At 38.1% G+C, this 14,875-nt stretch overlaps 1 protein-coding gene across 1 annotated transcript in view; it reads left to right on the forward strand.

The window, feature by feature from the left end:
* Positions 1 to 14,875, forward strand: part of TMEM185A (transmembrane protein 185A) — a 51,174-nt gene that overhangs the window by 9,164 nt on the left and 27,135 nt on the right. The window lies entirely within an intron of this gene.

A 14,875-nucleotide genomic window follows, 5' to 3' on the forward strand; every position in this document is an offset into this window, starting at 1 on the left:
AAAGGCCTCCCCTTGTTTCTGAGCATGAATAATCATAACTAACATATATTTAGTGCAGGAGTTATCAAACTGTTTTTCACAGACCCCCTTGGGGCCTTGAGAAACTTTCCAGGGATCTGTGAGGTCAGAACTATTTTCATAATAATACTAAGACATCCTTGGCCTCTTCCTCTGGGTTGCCATTTCACTCTGGTGAGTAAACTGCTGGCACCTGAGCACAAATCAAGCTGGTGCCAGGAAAAGTGAAAGTGAAAGTTGCTCAGTCGTGCCCAACTCTTTGTGACCCCATGGACTATAGTCCATGGAATTCTTTAAGCAAAAACACTGGAGTGGGTTGCCATTTCCTTCTCCAGGGGATCTTCCCAACCCAGGGATTGAACCCTGGTCTCCTGCATTGCAGGCAGATTCTTTACCATCTGAGCCACCAGGGAAGCCCTTCTGATAAAATGGATTGTGATAACAACTAATGTGCTTTTTTTGTTGCTATAATATAGTGAAATGTGTCAGCATTTAAAGACCTTCATTACTCAGTGCACTAATATTTTCTGGTTGACCTATATGGAGTTAAAATCATGCAAGGATAAATGATTCATCCAAAGTGCAAGAGAGACCAGTGTATTTTAATGTAGCAGACTATAAAAAATTCACTGAAGGAATTCCCTGGTGGTCTGGTGGTTAGGACTTGGTGTTTCATTGCCAAGGGCCTGGGTTCAGATCCTAGTCTGGGAACTAAGATCCTGTAAGCCTTGCAGCATGGTCAAGAAAAAAAGTTTATTGATAGTGTTTTGGAGTCCACATCAAGGAACCACCACTTATTGAGTTTTGGTGTCCTATTGAAGAAAAATATCCACCATTATCTAAAAGACCAATTAAAATACTGAGTTTTTTTTTTTTGATGACATATCTCTGTGACATCAGCTCTTCTTCACATGCTTGAACTCAGACAATGTCAACAGAATGAATGCAGACATAAGTATTATAATCTAGGTATCTTCTATGAAGCCAAACATTTTATTTTTTTCTGATTTTTTTTAAAAAAAAATTAATTGAAGGATAATTGCTTTACCGTATTGCATTGGCTTTTACCAAAGAGGAACATGAACCAGCCATAGGCTTACCCATGTCCACTCCCACTTGAACATCCTTCCCACCTCCCTCCCCATCCCACTGCTCTAGGTTGTTATCCAGCCCTGGTTGGAGTTCCCTGAGTCATACAACAGATTTCCATTGGCTATCTATTTTACATATGATAATATATGTTTCCATGTTACTCTCTCCATACCTCCCACTCTCTCCTTCCCCCACCCAGCTGTGTCCATAAGTCTGTTCTCAATGTCTGTGTCTCCATAGCTGATCTGCAAATAGGTTCATCAATACCGTCTTTCATATATATGCGTTAGTATATGGTATTTGTTTTTCTCTTTCTGACTTACTTCACTCTGTATGATAGGTTCTAGATTCATCCACCTCATTAGGACTGACTCAAGTGTGGTCCTTTTTATGGCTGACTAAATATTCCATTCTTTATATGTACAACAACTTCTTTATCCTTTGATCTGTTGATGGATATCTAGGTTGCTTCTATGTCCTGGCTATTGTAACTAAAGCTGCAGTGAACTTTGGGTTACACGTGTCTTTTTCAGTTATGGTTTACCTCAGGGTATATGCCCAGTAGTGGGATTGCTGGGTCATATGGTAGTTTTATTCCTAGTTTTTTAAGGAATCTCCATACTGTTCTCCATAGTGGTTGTATCAATTTGCATTCCCACCAACAGTGCAAGAGGGTTCCCTTTTCTCCACACCCTCTCCAGCATTTATTGTTTGTAGATTTTTTTGATGATGGTCATTCTGACTGGTGTGAGGTAATATCTCATTGTAGTTTTTATTTGCATTTCTCTAATAATGAGCGATGTTGAGCAGCATTTCATGTGTTTATTAGCCATCTGTATGTCTTCTTTGGAGAAATGTCTGTTTAGGTTTTTTTGCCCAGTTTTTGATTGGGTTTTTTTTTTCCTGGTGTTGACTTCTATGAGCTGCTTGTATATTTTGATATTAATCCTTTGTTAGTTGTTTCATTTGCTATTATTTTTTTCCCATTCTGAGGGTTGACTTTTCACCTTGTTTATAGTTTCCTTTGCTGTGCAAAAGCTTTTAAGTTTTAGTTAGGTCCCACTTGTTTATTTTTGTTTTATTTCTATTATTCTAGGAAGTGGGTCATAGAGGATCTTGTTGTGATTTATGTCAGAGTGTTCTGCCTGTGTTTCCTTTAGGAGTTTTATAGTTTCTGGTCTTACATTTAGGTCTTTAATCCATTTTGAGGTTATCTTTGTGTATGATGTTAGGAAGGGTTCTAATTTCATTTTTTTTTTTACATGTGGCTGTCCAGTTTTCCCAGCACCACTTATTGAAGACACTATCTTTGCCCCATTGTATATTCTTACCTTCTTTGTCAAAACTAAGGTACCCATAGATGTGTGGGTTTATCTCTGAGCTGTCTATCTTGTTCCCTTGGTCTTGTTGTTCAGTTGCTCAGTCGTAGCTGACTCTTTGCCACCCCACAGACTGCAACATGCCAGGCTTCCCTGTCCTTCACCATTTTCCAGAGCTTGCTCAAACTCATATCCATTGAGTCAGTGATGCCATCCAACCATCTCGTTGTCTCTGCTTTTTAATATGCTGTCTAGGTTTGTCATAGCTTTTCTTCCAAGGAGCAAGCGTCTTTTAATTTCATGGCTGCAGTCACTGTCTGCAGTGATTTTGGAGCCCAAGAAAATAAAATCTGTCACTGTTTCCACTTTTTCCCCATCTATTTGCCATGAAGTGATGGGACTGGACTTGCCATGATCTTAGTTTTTTGAATGTTGAATTTTAAGCCAACTTTTTCACTCTCCTCTTTCACTTTCATCAAGAGGCTCTTTAGTTCCTCTTCACTTTCTGCCATAAGGGTGGTGTCATCTGCATATCTGAGGTTATTGATATTTCTCCCAGCAATATTGATTCTAGCTTGTGCTTCACCCAGGCCGGCATTTCTTTTGATGTACTCTGCATTTAAGTTAAATAAGCAGGGTGACAGTATACAGCCTTGACACACTCCTTTCCCAATTTGGAACCAGTCCATTGTTCCATGTTCAGTTCTAACTGTTGCTTCTTGACCTGCATACAGGTTTCTCAGGAGGCAAGTAAGGTGGTCTGGTATTCCCATCTCTTTAAGAATTTTCCACAGTTTGTCATGATCCACACAAAGGCTTTAGTGTAGTCAATGAAGCAGGTTTTTTTTTTTTTTTTTGGAATTCTCTTGCTTTTTCTATGATCCAACGGATGTTGGCAATTTGATCTCCTGCTTCCTCTGCCTTTTCTAAATCCAGCTTGTATGTCTAGAAGTTCTCAGTTCATATACTGTTGAAGCCTAGGTTGGAGAATTTTGAGCATTACCTTGTGAGCATGTGAGATGAGTGCAATTGTGCAGTAGTTTGAACATTGTTTGGCATTGCCTTTCTTTGGGATTGGAATGAAACTGATTTTTTTCAGTCCTGTGGCCACTGCTGCATTTTCCAAATTTGCTGGCATAGTGAGTGCAGCACTTTGACAGCATCATCTTTTAGGATTTGAAATAGCTTAGCTGGAATTCCATCACCTGCACTAGCTTTGTTTGTAGTGATGTTTCCTAAGGCCCACTTGACTGTTGAAAGTTCTTGTGTTTAATGTTTTCCCAGAGAACTCTGAGGCTATCCTCAATTCTTTTCATTCTTTTTCCTTTATTCTGCTCTTCAGCAGTTATTTCCACCATTCTATCTTCCAGCTCACTTATCCATTCTTCTGCTTCCATTGATCTACTATTGGTTCCTTCCAGAGTATTTTTAATTTCAGTAATTGAGTTATTCATCACTGTTTGCTTAATCTTTATTTCTTCTATGTCCTTGGCAATTGTTTTAATCATGTTGATCACTTCTTGCATTTTCTCCATTCTGTTTTCAAGGTTTTGGAGTATCTTTGTTATCATTATTCTGAATTCGTTTTCAGGTAGTTTGCCTATTTCCTCTTTGTTTAGTTGGTCTTATCTGTTTTTAGTTTGTTCCTTCATTTGCACCATACTTCTCTGCCTTTTCTTTTCTTCTTTTTTTCTTTTTAATGTATTGTGTTTGAGATCTCCTTTTGTCAGATTTTGAGGTTAAATTCCTCCTTCCTCTTGGTGTCTGCCCTTGATGGGCAAGGTTGATTCACTGGTTTGTGTAGGCTTCTGTTGGGTGCGACTTGTGCTTGTGCTCTGGTGGGAGAAGGTAAGTTTTTTTTTTTTTTTCCACTAGTGGTCAGGACTATATGAGGTGGTAATCCTGTTTGCTGGTGATTGGGTTTGTGTTTTTGTTTGTTGTTTGGGTGAGTCTTCCTGCATTACATTCTGCCGGTAGTTGAGTACTGCCAGGTCTTATATATAGGTGGAGGCCTTTGTGGGAGTTCTTACTAATTAATACTCCCTGGGTTAGAAGTTTTCAGGTAGTCTAGTATCTTGTCAGTACTTCCACTCCAAAGGCTCAGGGCCTGATCCTGGCCAGAGAACAGAGATTGCACAGGTGGTTTGTTATGACATTAAAGGGGATTAAAACAGGAAACAAAATGCAAACCCCAGACAATTGGCAAATACAAAATCAGACAAATACTAACAAAAATAATGGAATATATATATACACAAATATACAAACAAAACCAAAACAGTCCAAAAAAAATAAAGAAAGAAAGTAGAAGAGATTGACCCTGCAAGCAAAGGAAAGCAAAAATGATATCCACCAGGTAAAAACAAAACTAATTAAAGCATAAGCTGGAAAACAAAGCCAAAGCAATATGCCAACTGGGGAATAAAGCAATGAAAGCAAAACAGACTGATAAACATGGTGAGAAAAAGAAAAGAAAGAAAGAATAGAAAAGCAAATTAGAGGTAGATAAAGGAGATTTGTATATATTAAAGAATAAATATGACAGGAAAAGAATAAGAAAAGCAACAAAATAATCTATGTAGAAAAATAATAAATTTTTAAAAGTTAAAAAATAATAAAAAAAGAAAAAACCCTCAAAATCATAAGAGGCCACCATAGATGCAGATGTATTTAAAGGAAATAAAAGGTGTGATTAGCAAAAAAAATTCTCAAAAGTGTAAATAGATTTAATAGTACTGTTAAAATCAACAACTACAGCAACAGAGCAAAAAAAAGGAAAAAAGAAAAAATCCAGAAGCAAGTACAGAGCAAGTAAAAATATAAGAATAATAAATGTTTTTCTTTGATCTCAGTTGTCAATGTCTTTTCCCTCGCTGTGAGTCACAGTCCACCTCGCCTCCCTAGGATGCCCTCCAGTGCTGGGCTGGTCTCTTCACCTGTTGCTGGGGAAGCTCAGACTCTAATCTAGTCCTACTCCTGTGTGTTCTTGACTCTAATGTCCACATCTGCCCGTGCTGGTGTGTTTCTTTTGAGGGACTTCTCATTATATTTTATATATTCCATAGACACACAGTCAAGCCAGACATTTTAAAAAATTGCAAAATTCTAAAAACAATTTTGAAAAAGTTTTTTCATTAAAATTATGTTGTTTATGTTAATAGAATATGTTTATTATTTTTATTTTTATGAAGTAACAAATATTTTGAATAATGGTTTTAAAATCTATATAGTAAATAGCAATAGCAAACATATAACCTACATAAACAAAGCTCTTTAGAGTCCTCAGTCACTTTTAAGAATGTAAAAGATTCTTGATACTAAAAATTTTGAGAACCACCAATTTAATGCTTTATACACAAAGCACTTTTCATGTTAATTATATTATATTCACAGCCACCTTATGAGGTACATATTACCCTGGTTTTGTAGCAGAGAATGCTATGAAAGTATTAGTAATATTCTAAGAAAAGGCTGTATAGATACTCTAGTTAGAAACCTCTCCAAATTTGATGGTCCTCCCACTGTTGTTTATACTCTTAGAGGCTAGCTTCTGAGCTAAATTTTGTGGGTCCTTGTTGTTATTTAGTCACTAAGTCATGTCTGACTCTTTGCCACCCATGGACTGCAGCATGCCAGGCTTCCCTGTCCTTCACCATCTCCTGGAGCTTGCTCAAACTCATGTCCACTGAGTCGGTGATGCCATCCAACCATCTTGTCCTCTGTCATCCCCTTCTCCTCCTGCTTTCAATCTTTCCCAGCATCAGGGTCTTTTCCAAGGAGTCAGTTCTTCACATCAGGTGGCCAAACTATTGGAGCTTCAGCTTCAGTATCAATCCTTCCAAGGAATATTCAGGGTTGATTTCCTTTGGGATTGACTGGTTTGATCTCCTTGCAGTCCAGGGGACTGTCAAGAGTCTTCTCAAATGCCACAGTTCAAGAGTATGAATTCTTCAGTGTTCAGCCTTCTTTATGGTCTGTCACATCCATACATGACTATTGGAAAAACCACAGCTTTGATTATATAGACCTTTATCAATAATGTCTCTGCTGTTTAATACACTGTCGAGTTTGGTCATAGCTTTCTTTCAAGGAGCAAGCGTCTTGTAATTTCATGTCTGTAGTCACTGTCTGCAGTGATTTTGCCCTGAAGTGATGGGACCAGATGCTATGATACTAGTTTTTTGAATGTTGAGTTTTAAGCCAGCTTTTCCATTCTCCTTTTTCACCTTCATCAAGAGGCTCTTTAGTTCCTCTTTGCTTTCTGCCATTAGGGTGGTGTCATCTGCATATCTGAGGTTACTGATATTTCTCCTGGCAATCTTGATTCCAGCTTGAGCTTCATCCAGCCTGGCATTTCCCATGATGTACTCTGCATATAAGTTAAATAACCAGGGTGGCAATATACAGCCTTGACGTACTCCTTTCCAAGTTTGGAACCAGTCTATTGATCCATGTCCAGATCTAACTGTTGCTTCTTGACCTGCATACAGGTTTCTCAGGAGGCAGGTAAGGTGGTTTGGTATTCCCGTCTCTTGAAGAATTTTCCACAGTTTGTTGTGATCCACACAGTCAAAGGCTTTATCATAGTCAATGAAGCAGAAGTAGATGTTTTTCTGGAATTCTTTTGCTTTTTCTATGATCCAGCGAATGTTGGCAATTTGATCTCTGGTTCCTCTGCCTTTTCTAAATCCAGCTTGTACATCTGGAAATTCTCAGTTCACATACTGTTGAAGCCTAGCTTGGAGGATTTTGAGCATGACCTTGCTAGCATGTGAAATGAGTGCAGTTGTGCGGCATTTTGAATATTCTTTGGCATTCCCTTCTTTGGGGTTGAAATGAAAACTGACCTTTTACAGTCCTGTGGCCACTGCTGAGTTTTCCAAATTCGCTGGCATATTGGGTGCAGCACTTTCACAGCATCATCTTTTGGGATTTGAAATAGCTCAAATTGGATTCCATCACCTCCACTAGCTTTGTTCGTAGTGATGCTTCCTAAGGCCCACTTGACTTTGCATTCCAGGATGTCTGGCTCTAGGTGAGTGATCACACCATTGTGGTTATCCAGGTCATTAAGATCTTTTTTTGTATAGTTCTTCTGTGTATTCTTGCCACCTCTTCTTAATCTCTTCTGTTTCTGTTAGGTCCATACTGTTTCTGTCCTTTATTGTGCCCATCTTTGCATGAAATGTTCCCTTGGTATCTCTAATTTTCTTGAAGAATCTCTAGTCTTTCCCATTCTATTGTTTTCCTCTAGTTGTGGGTCATATCACCTTGAAATCCCCCCCTTTTTTCCAATTGAAATTTCTTATGTTATTTCTCATTATACAAGGGTAGGGCATGTATGTATCAATCAGTTCAGTTCAGTTGCTCAGTCGTGTCCAACTCTGTGAGACCCCATGGACTGTATGTAGCACACCAGGCTTCCCTGCCCATTACCAACTGCCAGAGCCTACTCAAACTCATGTCCATTGCATCAGTGATCCTGTGCAACTATCTCATCCTCTGTCGTCCCCTTCTTCTCCTGCCTTCAATCTTTCCCAGCATCAGGGTCTTTTCTAGTGAGTCAGTTCTTCATATCAGATGGCCAAAGTATTGGAGTTTCAGCTTCAGCATCAGTCCTTCCAATGAATATTCAGGACTGATTTCCTTTAGGATTGACTGGTTGGATCTCCTTGCAGTCCAGGGGAATCTCAAGTCTTCTCCAACACGACAGTTTGAAAGCATCAATTGTTTGGTGCTCAGCTTTCTTTATAGTCCAACTCTTACATCCACACATGACTACTGGAAAAACCATAGCTTTGACTAGACAGACGTTTGTTGGTAAAGTAATGTCTCTACTTTTTAATATGCTGTCTAGGTTGGTCATAGCTTTTCTTCCAAGGAGGTGCCTTTTAATTTCATGGCTGCAGTCACCATCTGCAGTAATCACAGTATGAAAAGGCAAAAAGTTATGTATCAATACCTTGCTGAAAAATCGGCAGTCACAGCAAGAGTGAAAAGACTGTCCTTAATTCTCTCTACTGGAGATCATGGTTAATCACTAGCATGTATTTATCTAGATGCTTTTCCAAGAATTTTGAATGATTAGTGTAAAGTTAGTATTGAATATTACTCAATTAGAAGGACTTTGGAGTCAAATGGATCTTAATTTGAGTCTCAGCCCTGTGAGCTACTATCTGCTTGGACAAGTTATTTAACACCTAAGCCTTCATTTCCCATCTGTACAATGGGAATAGTGAAAGTGCTTCCTTCATAGTGTTGCTGTGAGGCTTAAGTGACACTGCCTGACTTTCCATAAATAGGCATTGATGTGTAGATAGATCGATAGGCCAACATTATTGAAGTATATGTACATGCAGTAAGTTTTATCATTTTTAGTGCTCAATCCTATGAGTTTTAATAAACCCATTCACTTGTGGAAGCACCACCTAAAGACAGAAATATGGAAAAGTTCCATTACTGCAGAAACTTCCCTTGTGTTCTTTTGTAGTCATCCTTTCCCCCAGCACAGCCGCAGGTAACTACACTGATCTATTTTCTGTCCCTACACTTTTGCTTTTTCCACAATGTCAAATAAATGGAGTCATACAGTGTGTTGTGTTTTCAGTCTGAGTTATTTTACTTAGCATAGTGCATTTGAGGTTATCCGTGTTGTTACATGCATCCCTAGTTTGTTCTTTTTTACTGCTGACTTGCAGTATTCCGTTTGAATAGCCATATCACAGTTGGTTTAGTTATTCACCAGTTTTTGGACATTTCGATTGTTTCCAGTGGCAATGATAAATAAAGCTGCTTTGAGCATTTGAATACGAGTCTTTTTGTGGACATAATGTTTTCCTTTTTCTTAAGTAAATACCTAGGTATGGGATTGCTGGGCTGTAGAGAAACTGTATACTTAACTTTAGGAGAAACTACCAAAGTGTTTTCTAAAGTGGCTGCACTGTTTTGCATTCCTACTAGCAATATATGAGGGCTCTATTTGCTCCATGTCCTTAGCAACAGTTGTCATATGCTATGAGGTTAAGAGTCTAGGTTCATTATTCCTATGTATCCAGTTGTTTCAGCACCATTTATGGAAGCCCGGTTCTTTCTCTGCTGAATTGCTTTGGCATCTTTGACCATGTATGTATGGGTATGTTTTTGGACTTTATTGTATTCTCTGTGTTTCTCCTGATGTTAATACTGCATTTTCTTGATTACTGTAGCTCTATAGTTAAGTCATGAAAGCATGCCATATAAGCACATAGTATAGTTTCTCCAACTTTGTTCTGTCTCATAATTGTTCTGCCCATTTGAAGTCTTTTGCATTTTCATATAATTTTTAGAATTAGTATGTTAATTTCTCCAGGAGAGGCTGCTTGGATTTTCATTGGGATCGCATTGAATCTTTTTTTCCTCTATGTTTATAGCAGCTTTATTCATAATTGCCAAAACTTGGAAGCAACCAAGATGTCCCTTGATGGGTATATGTGTAAATAAACTGGTGCATCCAATGGAATATTGTTTAGCACTAAAAGGAAATGAGCTATCAAGCCTTGAAAAGACATGGTGGAACCTTAAATGCATACAGGCATACTTTGTTTTATTGTGCTTTGCTTTATTGCCCTTTTCAGATATTGCATGTATTTTTTTCTTGCAGTTTTATTGAAACATAGGTGACATACAGCACTGTGTAAGTTTAGGGTGTACGGCATAATTATTTGACTTGCATACCTCATGAAATTATTACCACAATAAGTTTAGTGAACATTAATCATCTCATATACAAAAATAAAAGATAAAAATATTTTACATTGTGATGAGAACTCTTAGGGTTTACTTTCAACAACTTTCATATATAACATACCACAGTGTTAATTACATTTATCATGTTGTAAAATTCCTCTCTAATACTTATAAAGGAATTTTCTACATTTTGACTACCTTCATCCAACTCCCCCTTGCCCCACCCCAACCTCCAGTAACCCCACATCTAATATCTTTTTCTATAGGTTTGTTTGTTTTTGAAGTATAATTCACCCACAACATTATGTTATTAAATAGTTCCTGTTGTACAACATAGTGATTCGATATTTCTATATATTTTTAAATGGTCACCACAATGTCTAGTTACCATCTGTATTCAGAAATATAGTATTCAAAGATACTATATTACTTTTGTTTAGCACTAAAAGGGGACTATATTCCCCACACTATATATTTCATACCCATAGCTTCTTTATTTTGTGGCTGGAGGTTCTACTTCTGAATCTCACTTACCTAGTTCTCTCCTCCCCTCCTCCCACCTCCTCTGGCGACCACCTGTTTATTCTCTGTACCCATGACTCTGTTTCTGTTTTGTTTATTTCTTTTTCTAGAGTCTACATATAAATGCAGTTACATTATATTTGTCTTTCTCTAACTTATTTCACTAGTATAATGCCCTGTAGTTTCATCCAAGTTGTCACAAATGACAAGATTTCATTATTTTTTGTGGCTGAGTGATATTCCATTACACACACACACACACACACACACACACTCTCTCTCTCTCTCTCTCTCTCTCTCTCTCTCTCTCTCTCTCCCTCCCCACATGTTCTTTAAACAGTCATCTCTTCATGGGCACTTAGGTTGCCTGTATATTTTAGCTATTGTAAATAAGGTTGCAGTAAACATAGGGATACATATATCTTTTTGAATTAGTGTTTTTTTTCTCCAGATAAATCCCCAAGAGTCGAATTGCTGGAGCACAAGATAGTTCTATTTTTAAGTTTTTAAGGAACCTCCATACCATTTTTCATAGCGGCTGCAGCAGTTTACATTCTTGCCAACATTGCATGTGGATTCCTTTTTCTTCACATCCTCACCAACACTTGTTATCTGTTGTCCTTTTGATAATAGTCATTCTGACAGATGTCAGATATTATCAAACTAGACTACTTCCTCATACCATATACAGAAATGAACTCAATTTGGATTAACAACTTAAATGTAAGACCCAAAACCATAAAACTTCTCAAAGAAAACATAGGCAGTATGGTCTTTGACATCAGCTCTAGCAATATTTTTTTTTAATATGTCTCCTCAGGCAGAAGAAACAAAAACATAAATAAGCAAATGGGACTACTTGCATTGACTCTTCAGAATAATGTGATGAGTATGGTAGGCTAAATAATGTCCTTCAAAGATATCTACTTACTAATCCATGGAACCTGTGTATATTACCTTCTCTGGCAAAAAGGTGAATATTACCTTATGTGGCAAAAGATATGATTAAGTTACAGATCTTGAGATGGGAGAATATCCTGCTTTAACAAGGTGGGCTCTAAATACATTCATGGGTTTCCATATAAGAAGGAGGCAGAGGAGATACTATAAAGAGAAGACAATGTGATTGAAGCAGAGAGAGATATTTGAAGATGCTGCCCTTCTGATATTAATAATGGAGGAAGGAGCTCAAAGGAATGCAGGGAATGCAGCTCTAGAAACTTGAAAAGGCAAGGAATGGATTCTCTCCTAGTCTCTGGAGGGAGCATGGCTCTGCTGATACCTTAGTTTTAACCTGCTACTGCTACTGCTAAGTCACTTCAGTCGTGTCCGACTCTGTGACCCCATCCCTGGGATTCTCCAGGCTAGAACACTGGAGTGGTTTGCCATTTCCTTCTCCAATGCATAAAAGTGAAAAGTGAAAGTGAAGTCGCTCAGTCATGTCTGACTCGTTGCGACCCCATGGACTGCAGTCTACCAGGCTCCTCTGTCCATGGGATTTTCCAGGCAAAAGTACTGGAGTGGGGTGCCATTGCCTTCTCTAGTTTTAACCTAGTGAACCCCATTTTGGACCTTTAGCCTGCAGAACTATAAGAGGATAAATGTGTGTTGTTTTAAACCATCATGTTCATGGTAATTTGTTATAGCAACCATAGGAAATGAATAGAGGATGTAAATTTTAACCTTATTGAATTTTTTAATCTGTAAAAATTGTGGATCTCTCCATTTGTTTAGATCTTTAATTTTAAGACTTCTCAGATAGTGCTAGTGGTAAAGAACTCTCCTGCCAGTGCAGGAGACGTGAGAGACACAGGTTCAATCCCTGGGTGGGGAAGATCCCCTGGAGAAGGAAATGGCAACTCACTCCAGTATTCTTGCCTGGGAAATCCCATGGACAGAGGAGCCTGGCAGGCTGCAGTCCATGGGGTCACAAAGAGTCGGATATGACTGAAGCAACTTAGCAAAGCTACAAAATTTTTTGGGCAGTGTTTGTTAGGTTTCAGAATCTAAGTCTTGCAGATATTTTGTTAAATTTGTCTCTAGGTATTTCATACTTTGATATTGTTGTAAATGGTAGTTTTTTCATAAACTTCTGATTTTGAATATTATTGTTTATAGGAAATTTGCAGTACATTATAGTTTTTAAAAGTCTGTGTCCATTTTCTCATTGCTAGCATATAGAAATGCAGTAAATGGTTTCATTTATTTACCTTGTATCCTGCATCTTTACTAAATTCACTAATTAGGTTTAGTAGCTTTTTTGGTCGAGTACTTAGGATTTTCTACATAGTCACATTGTCTGCAAATATTAGATTTACTTCTTCGTTTCCAAATCTTTATCCTTTTTATTTCTTTTCTTGTATTATATTTGTGGCTAGGGCTTCCAGTACAATGTTGAATAGTTGTATTGAAGTGGACATACTTCTTGTTTACTGTCTTAGGGGGAAAGTATTTTTAGTCTTTCACCATTAAGCATTTTTAACTAGGTTTTTTATAAATGTGAAAGTCGCTCAGGCATGTCCTACTCTTTGCACCCCATGGACTATAGTCCATGGAATTCTCCAGGTCAGAATACTAGAGTGGGTAACCGTTCCCTTCTCCAGGGGATCTTCCCAACCCAGGGATCGAACCCAGGTCTTCTGCATTGCAGGCAGATTCTGTTACCAGCTGAGCCACCAGGGAAGTCCAAGTCCAAAGGCCCAGAGCCCTTGGCAGCAGACAGTGAAGGAGACTGTGTCAGGTTTTTTCAAGATACTCCTCTATTCCTAATTTGCTTAGAGCTTTTATCTTGAATGAGTAGTGAGTTATGTCAGATGTTTCCCCTGGAACTATTGAAATAATCATATGACTTTTCTTTTTCATTCTATTAATACAGTGAATTAGATTGATTTCAAATGTTAAGCCAAACTTGAAGTCCTGGCTAAACCACACTTAGTCATAATGCAGTATTCTTTCTATATATTGTTGGATTCAATTTCCTGTTTTTTAGGGGTTTTGCATCTGTCTTTCATGAAGGATGCTGATTTGTAATTTTCTTTCTTGGTCAGGTTTGAGTATCAGGGTAATGCTACTAGCTTCATAAAATAAATTGGGAAATGTTCCTCTCTCATCTTTTTCTGCAAGAGTTTGTAAAAAATTGGTACGATTTCTTCCATATGTGTTTGGTAAATTTTGTCTGGGCCTGACATTTTTTTGTGAGACTGATTCTAACTACAGTTTCTGCTGTATTTTAAATAGATATAAGAATATGAAAGTATTTCTTCTTGTGTGAACTTTATTTTTTTTCCATTTATTTTTCTTAGTTGGAGGCTACTTACTTTACAACATTGCAGTGGTTTTTGTCATACATTGAAATGAATTAGCCATGGATTTACATGTATTCCCCATCCCGGTCCCCCGTCCCACCTCCCTCACCACCCGATCCCTTTGGGTCTTCCCAGTGCACCAGGTCCGAGCACTTGTCTCATGCATCCAACCTGGGCTGGTGATCTGTTTCACCCTAGATAATATACATGTTTCAATGCTGTTCTCTTGAAACATCCCACCCTCACCTTCTCCCACAGAGTCCAAAAGTCTGTTCTATACATCTGAGTCTCTTTTTCTGTTTTGCATATAGGGTTATAGTTACCATCTTTCTAAATTCCATATATATGTGTTAGTATACTGTAATGGTCTTTATCTTTCTGGCTTACTTCACTCTGTATAATGGGCTCCAGTTTCATCCATCTCATTAGAACTGATTCAAATGAATTATTTTTAATGGCTGAGTAATATTCCATGGTGTATATGTACCACAGCTTCCTTATCCATTCGTCTGCTGATGGGCATCTAGGTTGCTTCCATGTCCTGGCTATTATAAACAGTGCTGCGATGAACATTGGGGTGCACGTGTCTCTTTCAGATCTGGTTTCCTCGGTGTGTATGCCCAGAAGTGGGATTGCTGGGTCATATGGCAATTCTATTTCCAGTTTTTTAAGAAATCTCCACACTGTTTTCCATAGTGGCTGTACTAGTTTGCATTCCCACCAACAGTGTAAGAGGGTTCCCTTTTCTCCACACCCTCTCCAGCATTTATTGCTTGTAGACTTTTGGATAGCAGCCATCCTGACTGGCGTGTAATGGTACCTAATTGTGGCATTGATTTGCATTTCTCTGATAATGAGTGATGTTGAGCATCTTTTCATTTGTTTTTTAGCCAT

Source organism: Odocoileus virginianus, unplaced genomic scaffold (genome assembly GCF_023699985.2).
Source record: "Odocoileus virginianus isolate 20LAN1187 ecotype Illinois unplaced genomic scaffold, Ovbor_1.2 Unplaced_Scaffold_7, whole genome shotgun sequence".
Taxonomy (NCBI): Eukaryota; Metazoa; Chordata; class Mammalia; order Artiodactyla; family Cervidae; genus Odocoileus; species Odocoileus virginianus.